General features: G+C 46.3%; 1 protein-coding gene across 4 annotated transcripts in view; it reads right to left on the bottom strand.

Moving 5' to 3' along the window:
• Positions 1 to 22,822, bottom strand: part of pdm3 (POU-domain protein pdm3) — a 201,238-nt gene that overhangs the window by 65,589 nt on the left and 112,827 nt on the right. Inside the window, exon 2 of one of the 4 annotated variants that reach the window (XM_076374324.1) lies at positions 14,706 to 14,774. The exons of the other annotated variants lie outside the window; for them this stretch is intronic. The gene's annotated coding sequence lies outside the window, so the exon portion shown is untranslated. The remainder of the gene's footprint in view (positions 1 to 14,705; positions 14,775 to 22,822) is intronic. 4 annotated transcript variants of the gene reach the window in all.

Below are 22,822 nucleotides of genomic sequence, written 5' to 3'. Positions count from 1 at the left end.
CGTGGCCGATTAGCGAAGGTGTCAACCTGCGAGCGCGCGCGTACTGCTGGCAAACGTGTCTGCTATCTTTTCGCCGTTACGTCCATGGTTCGCTGATTTTCAACCGGGAGAATATATATATTCTCGGGAGCCGTGTTTAAAAACGGCGCCGACGAAAACTTGGCGCAGCTCGATGTTGCGCTATCGGTGGACATAATGATCCGAGAACGAAGTACAGTTACTTCGGTGGCGATCTTAATCTCTACGATTATAAAATGGGACGTTCCGCAGGTGTAATAGAGGCGTATCACTTTTACGAGCGGGCAGCTCTCTCCTTCGATGGAGGGAACGGCCGGCCTGAAAGCCTTTGCAACTTTATTTGCCGTGATAAAGGAATCCTTAGCGAGACCGCGGTTCTCATTCCCGGATGAAGAACGCCGCGACCGTATGAAGTTTAAACGGCCGCGATATTAATATGCGGACGTTATGAAAGGTTGAAATGATGGCCGCTGGATTGCGGATTTTATGTGGTTGCAACAGATGCGATTAGGCAAATTACGGCGAAATAAGAAATTTAATAGAGATTAGGAACAGAGTTTATGTTCCCGGGTAGCAACGGCAAGTATCCATTCGTATAAAATGTTTCTACTTAATTCTAGAAATTTATTCATTAAAATGGTCATTTACATAACGCTGTACGACCTGTCTACCGGCTAATTGGGATATTTGCATCGCTCGGGTTTGAGTTAGTCGACTGTTTTGGCTTTTGATGTCTCTCGGTAGCTAATCCTAGAATCTCTCTCATCACGCCAAACGTATTCCACCTCCAAAATTTCATTTTTCCAATCAACTAAATCTCGCAACCCTAACCTGACCAAATCTCTGCATACCCCAAGCATCGACCTACCCCCTAACCCAGCCGCAACACTAAACATCTATTCCTTCCACTCCAATTTCACGTCGAACTTCCGCAAACCCCAGCCCTTCAACAGTCAGCCGACACAGCCAACTTAAAACCGTTACACGTCCCCTATCGCCGGCACTCCGGCTCGTCTAGCGGCGAGAGGGTCCGGCCTAAAAAATGGCCGAGAATCCTAGAACTTCCCCCGAGTTCTTTCGACATCGCTGCCTTCGGATTCCGGGTCACCGAAGAGATCATCGTCTATTCCCATTGCGACAGGTCAGCCGAGTTTCGCCGAAGGAACTCCACGTGCAATTATGATAATGGCGACCGTAGTCGAGGCACCTAACCCGTACTAACTCCGTACGTTAGTTCTGGTAGTTCTGATATCGTCTGTGTTTAAACAGCCAGCCGGTGCTGCGGCAACCGTCGTCGTGGATAGGTAGGTGGGCCGGGCGGCAGCCGGGGGTGCGGGGGGGCCGCGAGGTGGCGCGAGGGAGGAGAACCAGAGGGGGGCACCGGAATATTGAAGGTAACGGGAAGACGGGGGTGTTGGTGGAGAACAAGGTACGCGCGGACGGGGGAGGGGGCGGCGAGTGGTGAGAAGACGAAGAGGGGGCGAGCTTGGATGTCGAGGGGGGCGGGAGGACGGGAGGAAGGGGGGTACGAGGCTACGACGGCAAATCTACATAATATAACCAACTATTGTTCAAATAGACGGCGCTCCGCAGATTCAATTACCATTGTGATACAATTAATGTTGGGAATTTCATCAATTCGAGTGCCGGGCACGGCTTTTACATATGCATAGGAGAGAATCGAACGTGGCGCGGATTTCTGTTCAACGCGGAAGAAAGTCGACGACAAATATTATTCAAGCCGGTTGGTGTCTAATCAGCTGGCGAGCCACATGGATATCCGTCCGCGAGGATCGTGTCCACTAAGGTACCAGGGGATCGCGTTTTGTGTGCGGCCGAAGATCGAAACGTTCCTGCGAGGGATAGTCTCTGGTTATATGTGCACTCGGTTGTCATTGCTAGATTGGTGTTTTTGATTTTTGCGGAGCGATTAAGTGATTGGAACTAGTGTTGTTCGACGGATTGTGCGGTATCATCGGGGAAATTATATCTGCCGAATCTTTGGTTAATACCGAGTGAATTTCGTGGAGGTTCCGGATTGAATCTAGGAAATTGGAATATTGTTTGACACTTTTAAGTCGGTGCGAAGTGCTGTTACTATATGGTTAACATTATTTAGCAACTGTAGATTTAGACTCACCCAAAAACTAATTCCAACCGTACAAAAGTCTCAATGATCGCAATAACAGAAACCATAAGAACCCCCAACAGTTCCCACACAGCGACACTGCCAGCTCCTCTAAACAGCCCCAAGCAAAAACTCACCCCGAATCTACAAATCCAATCGCAAAATCCCCAAACGCCAGCGCGGCCGTCGCCGGAATCACGATCAAGGTCTGCCCTCATCGTTATTTCGCGAAAAATGATAACGACGCGTTATTCAATTAGATTATTTTCATGGGACGTGTAGTAATTTCATTGCGTGCGACGGCCAAAGCGGGCGGAAAAAGGAGGGCGGCCGGGTGAGTGGGTGGTCGGAATCGGTGGGCGTTTGGGGTGCGAGCCGACACATGGAAAGAGCGGCCCGCGGGGCCAGGGGCAGACGGTTTTGAGTGAATTGGCGAGCCGGTCGCCCGGAGGCGGGGCAATGTAGGCGCCGCATCATTGCCGGACGTTAATCGGTGATATCGTTGCCCGAATTAAGTGGTATATCGAGAGCTTTTAGAATTAATCGTAAACCAACCGCGGCCCGAAAACAGATCGTCCGTATCACGGGGCTCATTTGCCGGAGCCTCTGGGCCTGGAAATTGAGAGCCACTGGCTCGCGTGCGGCTATCCATATAAATTCTAATTCCGCAATCAGCGGTATCCAAGATAGTTCTAGGCCGATCCTAGCCCGCTAATTCCAACTCTGCCTAACAGCGGCGCTCGCGAGCTCGCTTACGAGCGAGGCTAGTTCGCGCTCGCTCGGCCACGACCGACACCGGCCTTCCCCCGCGTCCCACCCTCCTCCCCTAGCCCTAGCTTCTTATATTTGCCCCGACAGTTTATAATAGCCATAATCAACGGTTACACCAATCCCACGATGATAATTACCCGAACCAGAAACTTTCGTCCCCGGCCCCCACGCCGCGCTGCGCCAACGACGTGTGTGAACTAGCTGTGTCTCGTGCGGCTAATTCGCCCGCACGCGCGTCGGGGGCTAAACTTCTTCGGTGATTAAATTTCATTTCGACGCGAGCGCGTACGGGAAAGAAGAAGACACACGGAAAGGTCCCATTACCGTGCGAACCACCCGCCGACCAACGGGAACGACCGACGCACCGACGTTGAAACGCCGGGTTAATAACTCCTCGAACTATCGATTCACCTGGCCGACGAATGTCTTACTACCGCCGGCCACCTGGAGCGATCTGGGGAAGGTTAGAGTTTTAGGCGCGTCCACGGTCTGCCCGTTATTCGATTCTCTTTTGAATTTGAATAGATTCCGATGATCGATCGAGAGATTTTCATTTAGAATTTATCTGGGATTCGAATGGTATCTATAAGATGATTTAATATTATAATAATATTAGAGTGTTGAATATAATTTGGAGATATGAAATGTATATTGTCGGATCAATTGCGATCGAGGAAATTGTTACGCGGGAGCACAGTCCTTTTTCACGAGTTTCGCTGAAAGTACAAAGGTTCCGGGGATTCGTACGAAATCCCCGGCGCCGGAATGAGGGACCTTGAATTATCGAAAATAGGATGGATCGATTCGAGTCGAAGCCAGCCAAGTTTACTAGACTACACGGCGGGGGACGTAGGGAGCAATTTTCATCCCCGTTGTACCCAACCCCTGCTCCACGTCTCCGGCTCACACCCGTTCCCTTCTCCAGGCCCCCCTCCCTCTTCTGGTCTCCTAGAATAATCGATCGTATAATTATCGTGATGTACCTGCTAATGCCGCGAAAATCAGCCCCTCGTAACGTCCGCCCGTGCCGTGCAGACGGCGGGTTAAGCGTCGGTACTAGGAGCACATGGTAATTATATCACCGACTAATGGATATAGTTAATTGCTAATTATGAGGCCTGCCGAATGATCGATCGTACCGTGAGGCATCGCGGCCCCCACGATCGTTGGTTGGAAACGACAGCGGAAGGGCCGACCGGGGGAGATTACCAAGAGTGTCATTCTGGCCTACGTTCAGCAGAACGATGGCGGACCCCCGAGCCTGTTCGTTCGGTCTGTGTAAATTAGGCTACGTTCGCGCGGTGATCAATAATTAGAATTGATAAACGATCGGGCGCTCGGACGTTCTAAGGGAATTTCGGGGTGTCCCGACGTCTGCTGGATTTCATCCGCGGTTACAATGTGCTTCGGCTGTCTAGACTTTTTGCAATTTCGGTGGAGGATCCGCTGGAACATTGCAAATGGATTTTCTTTTATTAACCGTCGATTGTGGAGGTAAGAACAGCTGTCGATATATCGGGATGAAAAATAGAGTTGATTGGATATTTTGAAATTATAGTTAAAAGGGAACAATTGGAACAAGATTTTTTCAACGCATCATTATTTCTTAGAAAAAGTATATGATTTAAATTTGAATAAATCGAAGAATAAATATTGTATTATATACTTGAGAAAAGAGTAAGCAAAAGAGTATCACAAAATGATCATAAATGATATAGTTTAATATATACAATTCAAAATAAATATTCAAGGAATACTTGTGATTAATATAATGAAATTTCAAAGGTATTTTAATTTCCCCTAAGGTATCGGTTCAATTAAAAAAAAAAACAATGAAAACGAAACGTCCATGTAGTTCTCTGAAAGTTAATTGTTCAACAATGATAGGCATTCTTCTTTCGAACTTCTTTCGAAGAATGACGGAAAGACGGGTGAACCCCGTTCACCGTTCACACCGCGCCGGGTGAATAATTATCGTCTGCCACGGTGCTCGGGCACGGCGTAGAATCGCATTAGCTAATCTCGCAACGGTGCCTAGCGCGAGTTAATTTCCATCTCTTTGATTTTTGGCAAGCCGGAGAATTTCAACGCTCACCCCTTTCGGCCCCGACGGTTCCCGCGCGCCCCGTGGCAGTTTCGTCACTCATCCCACGCGGCGCCGTTTTCCGTCGGATTTCGACGTGAAAGCGGCTGCGAAGACTCGCGACACTTTGCCATGGAGAGACTTTGCCTCGACGCGATCTAATAAACTCCCACCCACCTCTTGCCATAGGGGCTAACATTATTCCGCTCTTTGACGTTTTCACATAGTCGGCGGCAACTCGACTAGCAAAGGCACGCGTGCACGCGATTCCGTTCAACGAAAGGCCGTCCGCCTTCTTTACTTGCTTTTAAATTTCTCGGCTGTGCGAGACCTGTTCCTGCTCAGCTGGCGGTAACATGGCGATTTGTTTTCTTCGGGAGAACTATTTGAACTTTGAATATTCGCTGGAATTTGCTGGGAAATTTATTGAGACGCATAGGTTTCGAGTAATTAGTAGTTATCCGTGGAATGCTGATCTTTATGAATAGTAAATATTATTTTTGATAGATTTAGCACTATCAAAATTATTATAGATACCGTAAGAAAGAAAATTTAATATTCTTGTTTACCTAATAATGAAAAAATTGTAATAGTAACTTATAGCACAAATTCGTAATTAAATAATTGTGTACACGATAGGTAAGAAATAGACGTACGTAATACTTCTCCTAAGAATTGATAAAAATTCTATTGAATGAATGTGTTTCATTGCGTCGAATTAGATGTTAATTCCTGAGCATCTATCGCCTTTATTCTACAATCTATTTCAACAACGAGTTAATCTCAATTTTAATGCTGATATGAATCATAAATCAAGGAGTGACCACTTAACTACTGACGCGCTCGTATTCCCCCCCGAGAGATAAGCTAAGGAATGATTACAATGAATCTGTTGTGTACGCAATGAAAAACTGGGATGTAGTTAATGCGTGCAGTGCCCATCTCCGTCGCCTTGAACGCCAACGGAAAATTGATTCGACATTGATAGTCACGTTTCACAGCCTTGACGATGATAATGGAGAAACCGCGGGACCGATTAACCTTTTTCCTTACGAACTATATTGACCGGTACCTACTTATGGCTGTAGTCTCAGTTACTGTCGGCTCGGCACAATGCAGCGCGAATAATCGTCTTAGCAGAGAGAACCGCGAGTGGTGCTAGTATCGCTGGAACATCTAGAATTACGCTCATTAACACCGAGGCATCTGCTAATGATCTCACTTGGCTCCGGATTGTGTAACTCAAGGACTGCACGGAAATCGGTCAATGTATAATAAGTCTTCCCAGTATAATGTCATTCCTTATGCGAACCACAAGCTCTTGCTTATCCTAACTCCACCAATTCCCGAAAAAAGTTATTGTTAGTTATGATCTTAAGATATTTAATCCAAACGAAATAAAATATATGTGTCACTATTCTAAAATATTCAACGTAGAACATGGAATTCTTAATAACTACGAACCCTTCAACCTTGTCGAAACTGTTACGAATCTTGATGATCATTATAGTCAACCTCCTATTAGATAATTAAAATCAACCAATATCCAAATATATATATTGTAATTAATACAAAATATAATAATATATTTACCTACGAGTATAATATAAATTCCATTTGTACAGTTCGTCAGTTAACAATTATTTCCGTTATTAATTGTCAACTGACGTCCATAGATCCACTTGGTCAAAGCCGGGGAATTACAACAGTGTCAATAGTCTCCGTACACAATACAAGGATCTACAAAGTGCCCAGTGATTCATTAGACCGTACCAGTAATTAAACTGGTGCGGCCTTAACAATTCCCCAGAAAAATTCCACTTGACTCGACGCAACGAGAAGTAGCCACGTTCTCTTCCCCGGTGGGTCCCCGCAGCACCGGTCAACTTGAACTTGCGGCACGTCGTATAAAGACGCCATTATTAAAGGAAATGTCAAGTGTCGGAACATTCCGCGCGGATTAACGGACTCCCATGCATCTCCATTGCGCCGATTGCCCGCGTTCGTCGTCATCGCTGCGCATTGGAGTCCATCCACGAGATTGACCGGATTTACCAGGGTAATAATAATTTATTCCTCGACCCCTCCAGCCTCTCCTCTACCCCGACGACTACGACGACGACGACGACGACGACGACGACGACGACGACGACGACTTGCTTCGTACAACGTACGACAAGTGGATCTCTTAACATGTGCCGAGCGGCCGCTGATGACTTCTGGGAAGCGTCTTCACGGCGGTTGACTTGGACGTTACCGAGGAAAACGTCAGCACATAATTACTGCAACGACCGTGATGGCCGACGGAGCAACAATGCCGGCGGTCCTGGCCAGATCGTCCACCCTCGATGTAATTCGAGCCACGTACAACATTCGATCCTTACAACTATCGTTCCTATCGCTAATTTTCCGGCAGCTCGTTTTAATCACTGCGATTGTTAAGTACCATTTATGAATTAACAAATGTGACGCGTTAGGAATCCTTTTCTATTGAATACGATGTTCTAACCTATAGATACTGCTATTTCATAATCGATAGCTATAACTCTCACTAGCAAGTATTACTATAATAATTACCGATCATAAAAGTTCGACAAAATCGGAACAAGTTTCTCGGAAAATGGAACCTTCAAAAATAGACAATCGATGTTTCACACTAACCCGAAAACTCAGTTTCCAAATCCTAAAGAGAATTCTGATTCGAGTTCGAGCAGAGATCAGAATGGAACAGCCCTTAATTGATATAAAATTCATAATCAACCTGCAGATGTTCGTTGCATCCTCTTCCTGGAGCTAATGCCACGCTTGTATCATCTCGTTGCTCGGTGACATCGATACGAGCCTGTTACATAATTATTACAACAGTGCCGGGCGTCGGAAAAGAGAAGTGTTCAATAAAGGGGTTGCGGAACCAGCTCGCGGCCGTCGAGAGTGCGAGCGAGCGAGCGAGCGAGGGGACGAAAGTCGTCGTCGTCGCGCGGCGAGCCGGCGGGCGGCGTAGCGGACGAAGGAAAAAAGGAGCAACGACCAGAGAGCTCGACACTTCGTGCAGGACCGAGGCCACGGTCGGTTTAATTAAGTTGCGCGGGCTGGCAGAAGTTTCGTCGGGTTTGTTTCGAGGCGGTGGAGATGGCAGTGTACAGCGACACAAATAAATTTTCCCGGAATGGCATTGTCTTTGAGGTCGACACATTTGCGGAATAATACTCGATAACTCGGGGGCCGAGGAGAAGTTATATTAGGACGGCTTAATTAACCCCCTACCCATACCCCGCCCCTCTCCGCCAATTCTATCACCCTACTTCCTGCGCCCATCCGCCCTGCCGCCCACTCTTTCTCTGTCCCTTCTGTTCACCTCGCTGCCGCGTAACTGAGACACAGACAACCCTTTTCCAGAAACGATACAGGGTGTTCCGTAATGTTCCGACGAAACGAACGTCGGTGTCTTAATGATTTAATTATTTACCGCGGCATCCATAGGAAGCGGAGAATTCAATTTCGTGGATTTTCTTAATGAACCGAAGCTGGGAGTTACTGTGATAAATCTTGATTTTCGTTGGTTTTCAGTTTTCACGTGAATTGAGAAGTACTAAGTAAATCGGATATGTGTTTTTATAGGTTCCGAGAATTTTATTAAGTTGTTTAGCATGGATTTGTGGAAATTTCATTTCGAGGATTGAATATTGCGTGAATATTCATAGTGTGATCTCAGAATCATTCTAATCACAGTCGTTCATTGTTTCGCAGAAACCACGAAAAGCGGACCTCGAGGAAACCTTAAATACCGTTCACATTAAAAAACACGCCGAAAGCCCTTCGAAAACAGAAACCAAAGCATCTCGATTAACAGGAATTCAGCAGTACAGCAATCTACCATTACTCCATTAAATCCAGAAAGTTCGGCCTTAAGCGTGCAATTGATTCCCTCGGAACAGAGAGCGGAAATTCAAGCGTCCAGCGGACGTTTTCACGAACACCCCGTACAGCCTTCGGCTTCGACTCATTATGGATTCCTTATTACGGGAATAGATTAACGGATTAAATCTTAACCGACGACAGACGGGGTTGAGAGCGATGGGGCAAACGGATAGAAGAAAAGACAGACAGAGAGAGAGAGAGAGAGAGAGATAGAGACAGAGGAGAGACAGAGGAGAGAAAGATGAAGAAGTTCGGCGCCTTTTATAGTTCGCGTCGAAGCGGCGTGCTCTCCGTTGTCATTGGTTTTCTACGACTACGAAAACGGGTCAATAATCAGCTCGTAAAGAATCCCATTAGCAGGGACGGCGACAAACCGTTCTGCCCGAATCATTTGCAATCGTTAACATTCGTTTAACGCGCGGCCGTTCTCTTTTTCCGCCGCGTCTTCGGCCGGACACCTTGGGAAAAGCTATTTTTCCGAGCCAGTCGGCTCGGTACCGTTAAACGCGCGGCTGGCTCGCCGATTTCACCGTCGCATGTACCATCGGCCGCCGGTATCCGTGGTATGCGATATTTTGCAAAGGAAGCCGAACGGTACAGCGTGTTCGCGGAGACGTGTTCGCTGCCGGGGGTTGGGGGGAACACGAGAAAGCTGGCCGGAGCTAAAATTGATTAACCCTCGAACGATGAAAATATTTCGCTCCCCCGCGGGACGGAAACCGGGTCACTCCTTTCTCATGATCATTCGGGTGTTCTCACGTATTCTTGGATAAATTTTCGTATTTAGCGCGCCGATCCGTTTCCCCGCGCGTGAATAAGGTTAATGGGATATTATTTAAAACCGACGGCACTCGCGTGTAGCCACCCATTGATGGGTTATAACTAAGTCACCTCGAACGGGGGTAATAAATCCGAGACCGAGGCGATCGGAATTCACCTAGGCTGATAAATATGCGTAATCATGGAATTACGCGGGGGGCAGGCGAGATTTATGGTGGACGAGGAATCTATTTTATTAAGGAAAATTAAGTGGAGATTGGTATGCGATTATCGGTAAGATTGATAGAAGTGATACTCTTAACGCGTTGCGGAGGGCGTGCGTCATACTCCGCGCGAGTCGTTGGCTCTCTTTTAATCGAGCTTCGTCCATGTTGAGAGTGTTCCTCAACATCTTATTCTATTCTCACCGGGCAACTGGAAGCGGGATCGTCGTTAATTCATGCTGTAATGGATTCCTAATGTGTACGGACTGTTTGGCCTAGTTCGCAGATAAAAATAATACGAACATTGAAATAACGTCGGCGGTACCTAGTAATTAAGACAAGAATAATTGCTAGTTACTTCCTTATCTTCGGTAGTAAATAAAACACGAGCCGCCTTTTTCAGAGAACAAACTTGCCTGTAAGAATAAAGTGCTCCGAGGAAAAACTGCTCGTATCTTAAAATAAAAATATTACTGCGCCTTCTATCAGGTTTGTATTCTATATTGACGAAAACTATACAATAAACGCTTACTTTTCGTGTATCAAATAATTAACAACAAAGTAACCCGCAAGCATAAGATCTCATTAACCTCTTGCCTTATAACAACCTGTCATATTCATAACGAATATTCCCAACATGATTCAATAAACATAAATATCACTCAATTCATCCGAATTCAAAGTAGATATTCTGTAATCAATGATTATACTCAAGAGTGAACGTGAACATAGAAACTCCTCTTTACAATAAATCATTAACGGCAAAGAGACCGTATAAAGAAATCATAGGACAAGCGGATGAAATCAGCAGTTGAAGCAACAAACAAAAGTAATCAATACCAAACGAAAAATAATAAACCCAGTTACATCCATCGTCGAATGCTCCGCCTACGGGCGTCGATGAACGAATAGCCGAGCAGAAGGACAGCTAGGAGTTCGCGGGGGGAACACGATAATCGTTCCCCGATGAAAATTAATACGTCCCGGCGAAAATGTAGGCGGCGGATCGAACGTAACAGTTTCCCGATCGCGGCAGTCCCCGCGAGTTGACCTCCTAAAGTCGGATCAGTAATACGGAACACTATTTATTCCCGAAGTTTCGAAGGCTCGGGTGAGCCGAAAGCAGCTCACTTCGAGGTAATTACGAGGATTCGCCGTCTTTCTCGGTGGCGGCGCCGCGGCGAGTTTCGCTGTCTCCCTTCGCGCGCCGCGGCAAAGTATCCGGCCGTCTCGCTCCCGCCCGCCGATTCTATCGGGCATAATTACCTTTCGCTGTCCCTCTCGGATAATCATTGTAACACCTAAGCACCCTACCTAACCTACCGGAGCCTAGCCAGCGTTTCCAGCGTTATTCGCCATCGATCGACCGCCCTGACGACGATTTCCGTGCTACGACGTGGTCATTGCTGCCATACGACTACATCGTTTCGCTAACGATTACAGTGTCACTCGGCCAGGCCAGGATTATCGCAATCCCGAGCCAGGCATGCGACGAAACCGAGACGCGAATAGATATTGCCCCTTTCCGGTTTTCTCGATACGCTTTGATAAAACCCGTTGTCCTACCGCGTCGTCCAGTTTTCTATGTGTGGATGATCCTTAGGGGTGGTTCCTCGATTCGCTTTTCTACGCTATCGCGTTTTTTTTTATTACTCGTTAGCCTTTGATCAGTTGAATCTTTAGTTACCCGTGTTTTGGGATTTTCTTGGTAGAGGAAACTCGTGTAGGAATTAGTATTTAATTCGCTGATCGTGGCGGCTGATGAGAGTAACAGGGGAGGAATTAATGTGATCGAGATTTTGATGTTGTTAGGATAAATTTAGCGTGGATTGTAGTTATGTAAATGTCGTGATGTAATGGAGTGTAAGAAATATTGATTCGTGGAAGGAAACGAGTTAATGAAATATGTAGTTATATACGGGGTGTAGTGGAATAGTTGATGAATGTTTAATGTTAATTCTCTCGGAGGCGAGGTTGTAAAGATTGCAGTCCGTAATTCTCATTCGGATTTTTAACTACGCGTTTTCAATTTTTCAAGGATGTCTCGGATGAATAAATAAGGTTCTAGGTTTACCGTCGGTGACAAGTCACTGCAAACACCGCGCCGCGGATGTCAGTCAATTAGGTGTATTAATATAATCATCGTTCCTCGACTATCGTAATTTTAAACGTTATTACGTATTCTTGCGCAACCGATTGCATAACGCCGGCTTTTCGAGAGAGACAACAGAAATTAAAGACTTCGTGTAACCGTGTTAGGTGCACAACGTTAAGAAACGATTAACTTGCTGGTCGATTAAGGAACAAAGGAATAAAAACTGTTCGGAACAATCGGCGTCGGCGTATCGCTCGCGGCGCGTTTCCATGATCATCGGATGACCCGGCGGGGCGATGAGCATCGCGGCCGTGGATCGATGACTTTTCGCGACGCGGATCGATCCCGGTGAAGTTTTATCGATCCGTATTCAATGAGGACACGCGTAGCACGCGCGACGCATTAAATCATTGAAATTTATGCGGCCGGGCCCACTGCGCGCAGTATCTTTCACTTTTCATTACAGGATCATTTGTCATGCGTCCGTAGATCCCTTATCACTCCGCGATCATAAACAACCGAGGCATAAATTTCAACTTTCGCGCATAACCTGACGGGGAAGCATCGACCGGCTGCAGTGAATTTATTACTTCAAAATGCACCGATCGGCGCACGGTTTGCCCCCGATGACCAACTTTTTCCCAGTCTTACGTGGAGTCCGGGGAATCGATCCACGGGATCGACCGATCGATCTGCTGTGGTTTCCGATGACGTGCCTACTCAATTTAACACTGAAACCATCGCATTTTAGCGGAGCAGTTAAATTGACTTTTCGAAATTTCTCTATAGAAACTCCAAAAGTGCATCTATCGAGACTTTAATTGATTTACAAATCAGTTTGAGTATTGGTGAATCGATGTGTTCTGTAAATTGCAAAAAGAGACATCAGGAATGGGTTAGTTTGATCCGTTTGGTGGTTTTAGTCGCAGGAAATGTCGAAAGAATTTTCCATATCACACGCAAAACATATGAATATTCAAAACTCAGTGAATCCCCGTGACATTTATGTGACACGTATTTTTACCCTAATGAAATGAGTTATTTCGAGTTTACTCTTTTGTGAATTCAATACTGGAATTATGAGCTCGTGTAAATATCCGCGGTTTATATAATCTTCCTTGCATTAGGTGAAATGCCATCGATCGAACAGCGAAGCGTCAAATTCCACGGTGAGACGTATTCACCCCGGCGCGATAAAGTGGAATTCGCTAGAATTTATGAATTTGTTGCTTTCAACGTTATTGTTACCCACGATAAAATCTGATTAGTGTACGATATTACGCGGCTTAGCTGAATCTACTACATTGAATTCACACAAACTGATTTCCAAAGAAATTCATAAGATACTTTCTACCTTCACTCTAAAGTCATAACACTATTAATTTTACTCGCGAAACGAAGAACAAGCAAGCCAATTAATTCTCAATTTCCCAATTCATATATCCAGTCAGCGATAAGGTAATCAAACAATCCTATACCAACCCAAAACCTGCAACATAATAAAACAAGAACAAACGAACATTCACCGACAACCTGCAATCAAAAGCCACCCCGTTCAAACACGCTCTTCCAGCAGAAAAAGATCCAAACAAAAATTCCCCCCAAGAAGCACGATTTCCAGGATACGTCGCCGAACGAACCGGCAATTAATCCGCAGGCTGGGTCTAATGAAGACGAATCGAGGCGACGATCGCCCCGCGATTTCCATCGAAGAAAGTGTCCTCCGCGCCGAGTGTTTATAGTCGGATAAACCATGAGCACCGTCCGGCAATTAAAGTTGAAAACTTGGAGGAGACGTTTTACGTCAAGAGAAGACGGCGAGCGAGCGGGCGAGCGAACGGGCAGGCAAGACAGCGAGCTGCGGGGGCGGGAGGGTGGCAGGGGCGGCGTAGTCGTAAAAACCTAATATAATTAAACATAAAAATATCCCGCCGGTAGCCAGGGACCGGCTAGCTGGCTGAACGAGGGGAAGTGAATAAAAACTGCTCTTTATTACAATGAGCTTTAATTAACGCGCGCGCGGGCCGCGATGACTGGCCCAGCGTAGCGCACTTTCTCAACTTTAATTTACAGCGTCTGAAAGCGCGCCCGCTCGCGTTCGTTACATCGTTGCCATAAACCATAGACACATAATTATGCGGCACGGGGTGAATGAACCGCGGGACGCTGATTCGTCTAGAGAGCATTAAATCCTTTTGTGAAACCGTTCTTCCCTTGCCGGCCGCCGCCAACCCCCGCCGACCATCCCTCGCATCGCTTCGTTCTGCGATATTACGAATTCGTAAATGATGGATTCGCGTGCGGTCTCCACGACCGCGTCGATCGAGACCACCCGACCGAGTGTCTGGGGGTGTGGATCCACGGATCACGCCGACGAACGCCGCGTTGATAGCGTTGCTTACGGTTTTTCGTGATCTCGGTGATAATTCGGTGAAGGATTCGTTTCTTACGTAAGAATTATCGTATAATCACGAGGATAATTATAATTGATTTTTCTAAATCTGGAAAGTGTCTGGGTAATGTATCGATTGAACAGGAATTGAAATGTTAAGATTCATCCTTTATCTTCTATTTTAGGGGAGTCGCTTCAACTTGTTAACCGAGTGATCGATTTTCAAGATTTTTGTAAACGATAAATAGAGAATGGAATGTCTCGCGAGTGCAAGGAGTAAAGGAAGTCGTGGAGTGTAATGAAGTTTTACGACTTACGGGTCTCCCCGGTTAACAGGCTAAAGGCCTCTCTCTCGTGTTCGCTAATACGTGGAACAGTATACTGACCTGTGAACAGAAAGAAAATTATGCTATTAGATCCGGTTGAAACGTCAAATTTTAACGGAATATAAACAATCCGTACGCATCGTAGTTACTCAGAATTCACGATGGAAAATTCCTTCTATTAATATATCGAGTCCATCGGAACTTATAATAATAAATACACAAAATCCCCGGCAACAAATAAACACAATTCTCTCACGCATTTCAATCAGAAACTGCATCGCATCAAGCGATCGGATCGAACGATCAAAATCGATTATCCATCCGCGAGCGGCGTCCGCGCGCGGGCCACCGAAACGCTCGCGATTTTTGCATCGAAAAAGGATAACTCATGGCCGTATCAAGATTCGAATGGTCCAGGTGCAGCTGCGTTGTAAGCTGCGGATCTCTCCCCTCTCTCTCCCTCGCTCACGCTCTCCTGTCTCTCTCTCTCGCTCGCTCCTGGCACCGGGAGATATCAATTAGCACTACGTCCTGGGGAATTAATCTCGGGAATTAATATCGCGACGTTGCCAATTAATTTTCGTTAATTTCGAATCAGCAGTTTCCAGAGCAGCGCCGCAGCTCGGCCCCCTAACACACAAATCCCTATCGCCTGGTCTGGTGTTCCGTGAGCGTGCGACGGAGGAGACAGAAACAGGGAACAGGAAGTAAGACGAGGAGGGAACCACCGGGACACGCACGCGGCTCGATCCAGTACGAACACCGAGGGAGGGGGATCCAGTTGCTGCGACGCTGTGTAGACACTTCTACGAAAGTTTCGCGAACAAGCGGGTGGCTCGTCGACCGTTTCTTGCCGCTCGCCCGGGCTCCAAGAGTTCCGTAGCGTTTATCAAAACACACATTTAATTATGCCGCGCGCTCCCGCCCGCCGACCGTGTCGAAACTAATCGCGCGGCCAAAAAATACCGATCCGCAGACGCGTTATGGATGTTTCACCAGCGTTCCGTGATTGCTCAGGGATCCGATTTAGACTTGATTGAAGTGGGATGAAGTTTTATTGAGAGACGGTAAACAGCGATGAGTGGGAGTTCGATGGAGATTGTATTCTTTATTACCGAAACGGTGAAATAAATTTATTCGAACGATCGTTTATTCGTTTTTAGTATCACTGCGTATGTTTCGATCTTTCACCATTTTGTATTACATAGAATGTTTCGGAAAATAAATATGATTGAAAGAAGGGAGGATTTAATATCATTCTTTAATCAATCCATACCTCTAAAACGCGATTCAATGAAATTCAACCCTATGCTTAATTATACCTACGGAATTGAGAGTAAAGACCAACCCCGCCGGGCATCACAGAGAAAAACCCGCGCCACCCCTACGAGGTAACCCTTACAGCAAAAACCGCGCATCGCCGAGCAAAAAAGCATTAAGCTGTACGCATCTGATGAATTAAACCCAACGATTCCGTCCTTCATTTACAAATTGAACGAATAACAATGAATCACGTTTATCCCCGAAAACGGCGAACGTGTACGTATCTCCGGCGGAAAAAACCGATACACGTTAAAGTAGCCCCGATAATTTCGCGTGGCGAGGGTGTTAAGGGACAGGCGGGGCGTAACATACGGAAAATATTTGCATAAAGATCAGCCCGGCGGCCATTCGAAAAATTCTGCCCCGGTGACGCTCGAAATTTCGTTCGCGACAGAAGCTTCGAGCAGAAAAGGTCCGTCGCGCCGCCCCGGTCGAGGGATCGCGTGTTCCTTGCGAGAGAGCGGCGGAGGGTCGCCGGTTTCGTTTGCGTTTATCAAAACACACATTTAATTATTCCGCGCATCGCCGTGGGCGCCGAAAGTGGATACGCGGTGCTCGCTTATTCTGCGCTTAATTCACACCTGGACCCGTGACGGAGCGACTAGAGCCGCTTAAATTAAAGCGACGGATAATAAAAGCGTTAGCTCGTTGGAGCCCCGGGTTCAGCGAATCCCTTCCTCTTTCACGTTTTTCTCTTTTTTTCCTCTCGCTCTCTTCGTCTCTCTCCCTCCCTCTCTCTCTCTCTCTTTCTCTCTCTCTCTGTCCCTCTTTCTCTCACTTCTCCTCTTTCTCGTTTTGTTTTGTTGTTGTTGTTTCTTTTTTCATTGCTCGTTCCTTTTTCCTCGTTTTCCCCCCCAGCCCATTTTTTCCTCCTTTTTTTTTGGTTGTTTCCCTTCCCTTTTTCGTCGGTTATGCTTCCGCCACGTACGAAGTAACTTGCGCGTCGCTGCAACTTGGCCTTTTGTTTTCGACGACCTCCACCACCGAGGTTTTAAAACACAGGAATGCGACCGCGTGCATTCGAATTTAGGGGGGACCGCGCGGCCGAGCCACCGCCGTCGCCGCCGCGGTCGACGGTGAAAATTGTGCCACCGCGGGAGACTCGGTCGCCGTTAATTGGGAAAGTAGGGAAAATAGTTTAGCGGTGGGAGCATGTTTCAATTCCCGCCGGACGAATTTCGGTCGTTCTTTCTTTCTACTCTATTTGCCAAGGGATCCCGACGCTAATGGGACCATCGCCGGATAATGACTGCCTTGTTAGGCTCTTTTCTCGCTTTGCGGGCTCGTTTGATCCGATTTTTACTGCGGATTCGATCGCGTTGCTGAGACGGCGAATTAAATGACTGAATGGGAATTTGATTTAATGTTAACCGACTAATTTGCGGTTGCTCGGGGGCGTTTCTGCAGTAGTGACTTCCGAGTGGAGGGAGAAGTATTTTGTTGCATTGAATTTTAAACCGTCGATCAAAATTCGTATATAATTAGAAGATAGGACATATACTTAGATTATTATTCTCAAAGAAAAATGACCTTCTTCTTCGTTAGATAATTCACAGGAAACACAAATCGTTTTTAAAGAGGTTTGCTTGGAAGACACTCTAAGCACTCAAAGTACTAATTTATTTACGGGCGTAGATGATTAAATTAAATTAATATCTTCTCCGAAACAGCCGTCATAGACAACCGAAAAACAGCTAGATTATTTAAAAGAGCAATGTTTACAAAGCGAAATATCATCTGAAGTAAAACGGAAATATTAGTTGACACTCATGGACAGTGTAAGGGTAGTTGCGAGCGTAACGAGATCGTGGGGATGTCGAGCGCTCGAGACGGCGACTTATCCAGACGGCGTATTTAAATTCAACCGAACTTTGGTGCCGTAAGTTCGCCCGGGCCGGGACCCAGCTGTATTGAAAAGCTAATTCTCGGCGTACAATCGACTCGTCTCGGCGTAGGGCAAACTTTGTGAATGTGTCTCATTAACTGGCTCGCGTGGAGCGTGCGCACGCGTGAATTCGCGCGAACCGAGACGCGTGTGCGTGTTAAAGCGTTTCACTCGGTGTAACCACCGCGTAATCTCTTCCACGGCCGCATATTCCCGCCGCGTATTTCAATTTAGAGTCACGCATCGGCTGACCTTTCCAGCTTCTGCGAAACCACCGCTGGAAATTGTTTTATCTCCTCTTTATCGGCTCATTGCCCGAAATATTTCCCCATATCCAGCGAATGAAATCGAGATAGGCGGCTTTAATGTTTACGGCCTGTAATTATGCGCACGGCGTTGTTTAATGCGAAAGGTTTCGCGGGTCTACAGCGAGCACAGACTTTTCTAGGAAACTTTAATCAATGGAAAAGTGTTACACTGATAATTAAATAATTTATCGTCTGACGTCGGAATGCATTTCGTCCGGAGGGTGTGTCGCAACAGAGATACAAGCATCGAACGCTAAACTATTTGTAATTAGAGAAATATTCGTTGCAACAAGTACAAGTTGTTTCTATCGCGCAAAGGTGTACAATAAAAGTTGTCTACGTCGGAAAAAAGAAGAATGGTATGTGTATTCGTTTTAATGGTACACTCGTATGCAACTTGTCTCACGTACGAAGACACGCGATTATTAATTCCAGAGCGGTGGAAATTAATTGCAAAAGTGTGTCCAATTACAAGAGTCGAATCAAGAAATTAAGGAACAGCGAAGATAATGTTGTAACTGGAATTTAACAAGCTTCTTCCTTAACAAGTTACGTAGAGCTGGCCGAGGTTTCTTTTCCTCGTTCAACAAACCATCACGTAACAGAACACTTTAATCGTGATCGCTTAGCAGAATCGAAAAAAGAGCGAGAGGGACAGAAAGAGAAAGAGAGAGGGAAAAAAAGAAACTATAATAAGACAGCGCGGCATACGTAACGTCTTCATTAAAGAAATTTGTTCGCCGGCCGAGGCAACATTTTATTTGCAAATCGGGCCTGCTGGAACCACGGAAATCCGATTAAGATTTTACTTTTCCTCGGTGCCTTCTTTCGCCGCTCCCCTCTCTACCGCTCTATAATTATTCATGGCGCATTCCGATCACGCAAATTACGCGTATCAGTTACCCGCGGATTCTAATTAACAAGCGAAAATAAGATCGAGGAGAGGAAGAGCGTCGCGGGTGGGCGGGTTCGATTAGCCTGCTACTCGTTACTAAATTCGAAACAATAAGCTGGAAAGGGAAAGACAGAGAGAAACGGAGAAAAGAACGACAGAGAGAGAGAGAGAGAGAGAGAGAGAGAGAGAGGGAGAGAGAGAGAGAGTGAGAGAGAAAGGGAGGAAGCAGCCGCGAGTTTCACCCGCGCCTCGTAATGGAACTTCTGCCGCTTTTATAAAACCGGTGCCCGGTCTTTCTTAAATAATGAGATACATTTAATCAGAGGATTAATGAACGCCAAAGAAGTGGAATGAATTATGAATGATATTTATTCGTCGAGTACCGAAGCGGCTCGGGGAAAATGATAATATCTTCGTCGCGATCGTAATAATAACAATAATAACAACAACAACGACCACGATGAAAGAGGGATAGAGAGAGGAACGGAAGGAGAGGGTGGAGAGCGAGAAGAAAAAACGAGAAGATGGATAAAGTACGACGATAATAGAGGCGGAGGAACAATAAGAAACCTGTTCGGGAAAGCCAGAGCCAAATAGGGATGAGAAGGGTCGAGGGACACGACGGAGAGTCTCCCGTCTCTCGCCGCTTCCCTTGCTTCCAACCCCCGCCCCGTCCCCCTTCGCTGTCTCCTATTTGCATAAAATCGTCGTAGTCGACGCCTTCGAAGATAATGAAATGAAACTAAACAAATAACGTGGATGCTAAACATTAATTACATTCGCCGTCGGAGCCGGGGCGCGGACGAGGGGTTTCGTGAAATTAAGAGACTGCCAGACGTGCTGGAGGGTGGCGAAGGTGACGGCGACCGGCGGGGGCAAGGGGTCGCGCGCCGGGCCGAAAACGTTCTACGGGGTAGAACTCTCCCCCGGGTGGGCGAATTAAGAAATCGTTTAAGAAGTTTAAATCGGGCACGCCGCCAGAAAGAAAGGGTTGGAACGCCCACTTTGCGAGAGATACCGCTGCGCCCTGAGTAACGATTGCTGCCAACCGAGACGCGCGGCCTTCGCCCTCCGAGCTCGCGATCGGCCACGTTAATTCTAATTAGGGTAATCGAGTTCCCGATCGCTGCTACTTTAATGTTTCCGTTGAGTTTGATTTCTCGGGATCGGGAGTTTGTTTCCAGTATGTTTCAGGGGACGTGGCGTTCGTTGCGAAACGGCTGAGTGGGATGAAGTTCGAATTTCAGGGAATTTTCGTTGCAATTTCGATCCTTCGTCGTTCGAGCGATTCGACGATATTTATTCGGGAGCGAGTAAATTTTTCACTGGATGAAGTTGAGTGAGAAGTTGTAATTGGAGACTGGACATTCAAGAAGAATAATTAACCTTCGAAGCCCCTTTGAAATTGGTGTTGTACATTCCTTAAGATATCGTTACTGCTTCTAAAGAACTTAACACCTCTTTGTAAATTCAAGCTTGAACCTTCTTATCCTCCGATTATAAGACACCGTCGAAAGCAATAGGCACTTTCGAAACCATCGCAGACTATTTCCTGAACACCCGATACCTCCAGATATCCATTCGACTGGTCCCCCATCCAGCCTGTCAAGAGCTCAAAAACTCGCGTGGCACTTGGAAGCGCAGCGGGTGTATCGATCAAGGTAAAAGCTCGGCGTTCTCAAAACTTACAGGAATTCCGTCAATTACAGCCCCGTCTTTTGGAATTCCCAGCGAGTCCATGGTGGATACGAAACGACGTTCCGTGACTCCCCTAATCGGTATTCATTGGAATTCGTTTCGATCCCTGACGTATATATATACATAGACCCATCCCCTCCCTCCCACCAAAAGGCACACACACACACACGTACACACATACAAACACACATACGTAGAAACACACCTGTATCCGATAGACACACGACGTGTGCGTACACAATATACACAAGCGTGTATATACGCGACCGTCTCCGTCCACGCGATATTCGCAAATTTATGGCAATTCCGTCAATTAAGTCGAGTGAAGCGGAGTCATAACATAAATATGTAAACGGGCAGGACGAGCTTCTCTTGGAGTAGCCATATAAGCTGCGCTTGTCCATCAATGTCTCCGCGAAAGAGGTCCAACATGCTCGTAAATGCATACCCAACGAAATGCAACGGTCAGTGGCTATCATACATCCGTACGTGCGGATCTGCGCATCGCATAACTCGTCCTCCCCTCCTATCCCCACCCCTCCGTCCGCGCCGACCACTTCTGACCGCTGATTCCTTCGCGAGCGTGCACTCGCGCTCGCGCGCTCACGTGCATCGGGAAGGTTTATCGTTTGCAGAAATGCGAGGGACTCCGCGCGGATTCTTCTCGCATATTTTTCAGGGGATTTAGTGCGGGCCCCGCGGTCCCCAGGCCCCCGATAAACTTTTCGCGAGTAACGAGCAGCGCGCCGGACCCCGATACTCTCTGCTCGTCTCCCGATAAGTGGCCGCGACGCGATTGTTACCGGAGATTCACGGATTTAATTGAGATAAGCCTTCGGCTCGTGCTCCTTTTGTGGCGAGCTGTATATTCTCGAAGGTTGGCATATTGCTCGGCGGATGTTCGAGGAATTCTTTTTAGAAAGTTTTCACCCGTTGCTTCGCGGCTTCTTGAGCAAGCGGTCGGTTTATGGAAATTTAGAGAGGAAGGAATTTTAATTTCGTTCGAACGTTGAGGGCTGATGACGGAGAATTGATGTTGAGTTTTGAGCGCGATGAAAATTGAGATTATTTGAACGAACGGATGAAGTGGAAGATAAATCGTTAGATGCCGTTACGTTGGATCTAACAGGTATTTCGTAATGGGGAATCGCGCTTGGATAAGTATGGAATTTACGAAATTTTTTCGAGAATTTCGTGTTCCATGAAACAAAAGTTTATTCATTTCCCTGATACACGGTTGTTTTAATGTTGCCCGCTGCACGTTTTGCCTCTTATAACCCGGTTTTAATCTGCTGTAATGAATAGGATCCTAAAATATTTTTGTTAATAAAGTCCGCTGAAGCGTGTACCAATGTCAAGTACCTTTGCACGGACTTCCAGTCAATTGTCAGAAATTTAATGAAGTACAACTGAAATAAAATACGGCGCGGCGCAAAAATTATCAGGGGAAACAGGACCGAATGAATTAATTGTTTATTGAAACTGCGCTCATTGTAAGAATTATAATAATGGCAACAATAGCAGCCTCGCAGGACAATTATTTAATTGGCATTCAATATCAACTGAACCTCCGTGAACACGAATGCCTGCTTCACCCTCATTAGCTCACGTTTTTCCGGTGTTACAAGTTACGTCGACAATAGTAGATATAATGAAATGAAAATTCCGAAATTACTCAATTTCCATCTGCAAGACGGGATACCATTCGAACAAGTAGAAAACCAAATTTTCATTTTCAATCATATATTCTCGTTACTCGATGGACTAATTACATCTATACCAAAAGTTCAAATACATTTCGATCTAATCCCGAATAAACTCTCTTAATTAACCCTCAAAGCTGATCCACTTGTATCTACAATGAACACCGACTATTCGAGCGATCTACGAAAACCGAAGAGAATTCAATACGCTACATTTATTATCAATATTACAACCACGTTAGATTGTAGCGCGAGCAACGGAATACCACGCGCGAAAAGGAAGAAACGGTCGGGTC

The sequence above is a fragment of the Nomia melanderi genome, chromosome 1, assembly GCF_051020985.1.
Source record: "Nomia melanderi isolate GNS246 chromosome 1, iyNomMela1, whole genome shotgun sequence".
NCBI classification, from domain to species: Eukaryota; Metazoa; Arthropoda; class Insecta; order Hymenoptera; family Halictidae; genus Nomia; species Nomia melanderi.
Note: the sequence above shows the minus strand (reverse complement) of the source record. Positions and strands in the feature narration are given on the sequence as shown.